We start from the raw sequence: 2,199 nt of genomic DNA, 5'->3' as shown, positions 1-2,199 counted from the left end.
ACTCATTCCTGAGCAGCCCTGACATGAGCTGCACTCCGATACTCAGTGATCATTTTAAATCTGCTGCAACACATAAGGCTACACATAGTGTCTTGCCTAATATATTGTTTGTGCTGAACATGCAACATGTCTGACTAATACCTTAAAATTTTTTACACAGATTTGAAAAGAGCAGACTGAAAAGCTCTTACAATGCTAACGTTTCTTAATTACAGTGAGTTTGGTGTCTTTGCACTGTGAGACGAATACAAAGTACAGACACACGCAAATACAGCAAGATGGTAAAGGTATTGATCACTGGTTCTTCTTGTCGAACGGCATCAGTGACACAAACACAGAGACGTGTCAGTAAAGAGTGACAAAATGAATCCCCTGAGGAATAGGCACCATCAAGACAGTTAAGTAAGCTTAGGTCAGGCGTGGTAGGACCCCGATCTTCAGCATCAATGCTGTAGGTCACCAATGAAAATATGAAAAGATTAATACTTAGGTATTTAATATTACTCCCATTTTTAATTGATTGATTGTTTAATTATTTGAGTAAAATATTGAAGGATATTCCTCCTTTTATCATGACAATGTAACATGAAGAATGGGAAATCCTCGTGAACTTTTTGGGAGGGATTTCTTTTCTTTGGAGCTACAGTCTGTTCAAAGTCAAGGGTATTTTGTGTGTAAATATATGAATTTAAACTAGGCACTAACTTTTTGCAAATTTTGTTCTAAGTGTAACCAACTAGTGTAACTTACGGATAGATAAGTTGAGAAAACTTAGATTTCAATGTTGAAGTTACAGTTAGTCTATCTTTCTAAGTTAAAAAAGGAGGATAATAAGCACAAACAACCATATTATCAAGAATGAACAGATTATTTAATACAACTTGAAACAGAATGTTACTGTACAGTTTTTTTCCCTTCCTTTTTGTTCAACATAAAGTGTCCACCTTTTTTATATCAGGCAGTGTATTTTCTTTGGTTCAGATTCCTTATAGTTCAGTTCGTCCTTTGGAAGTTTTGTTTTCTTTTGTTCAGTAATTTAAGTCAGTCAGTCAAGTCTTTGTTAAATGGCCATGTGTTTCTTCGGATCCAAAAAAAATCTTATCTTATCCAGTGCAAAATAGGCGGCGGTTCCAGCAGTCCTGGGTCTTGGGTTGAAACCTGGAGCTCAGCAATCCAATCCAGGCCTGCGATGTTATGCAGCTGGACAGTCTTCAAAGTTGAATGGGGGTTCTAAAAAAACCAACCTGCATATATATAGAACTTAATTAACTATTAAGTTTCAAAAGTATGCAGGAAGTGATAAATTCCATTTATCACAAAAATAATATTCAACTAATGGCAAGCTTGCAAAACAAACGTATCACACTGTATCCGACCTCTTAGTTTATACATAAAAAAAGCAATACAGTGAAAATCATCATTTTAATCTCACACGTTTCCCCGATTGGTTTTATTTACGTTTCTCTGTCCTTCCTTGTCGGAATATATGAGCAGTAATGCCTGTGACGCCAGTTAGCATTAGCTTAATTTCGGTTGCAAAACACGTTACAACACTCACCAGAGAAAATTCACAGTAAAAATGTGTTTTACTGCCAGAGATCAGGTCACGGATCTTCTTTTCTCTTAACCGTTACCGGAATTAATCAAGAATTTATCCTATAGCATGCAGAAATTCGCACAACGTGCTACAGCCAGCTACGGTTTTCTTCTTCTTCTTCTAATATTTTTTCTGCTGTCTAAACCAGAGTGTAACTCACAAGCCACCTGCTGGCGGTTTCTGGTATGACAAGAAAACTCAAAATGAAAATATAAACTGAATTTCTGGGAACATTAAATAACAAAACAAAATCCTACAGAAATAAAATACCACTAACAGTATCACACATATACATGTGGGTTACATAAGCAGCAAATAGTACCTTTCAAGAGATTGAAAATGTGCTCAAAGTCCTACGAGAATCTTTTTTTTTTAAATAATGATTCACAACCTAAACATGCTTTATCATGTTTTATCTGTTGACATTTACTACACAAGTCTTTTGAAAATCACAATGTTTTGATTTTTTGTGTTTATTTTGATGTCAACAATTTCTCAGACTTCGTAAATGTTCCTACTTGTTTGATTGTTTTTTAACAGAATCATTATTTTTGCATCATGCACATATTTCATTTATCATCTCATTTTCCCAACAGAAGACT

At 35.0% G+C, this 2,199-nt stretch overlaps 1 long non-coding RNA gene across 1 annotated transcript; it reads right to left on the bottom strand.

Annotated features, from left to right (window-relative positions):
- Positions 1–927: 927 nt before the first annotated feature.
- Positions 928–1,802, bottom strand: LOC119616635. The gene is made up of 2 exons (XR_005232605.1): positions 1,559–1,802; positions 928–1,244 (listed from the first exon to the last, which is right to left on the bottom strand). It is a non-coding gene; the product is annotated as an uncharacterized LOC119616635 (long non-coding RNA).
- Positions 1,803–2,199: the final 397 nt, after the last annotated feature.

This window comes from Kryptolebias marmoratus, linkage group LG21 (assembly GCF_001649575.2).
Source record: "Kryptolebias marmoratus isolate JLee-2015 linkage group LG21, ASM164957v2, whole genome shotgun sequence".
Taxonomy (NCBI): Eukaryota; Metazoa; Chordata; class Actinopteri; order Cyprinodontiformes; family Rivulidae; genus Kryptolebias; species Kryptolebias marmoratus.
Note: the sequence above shows the minus strand (reverse complement) of the source record. Positions and strands in the feature narration are given on the sequence as shown.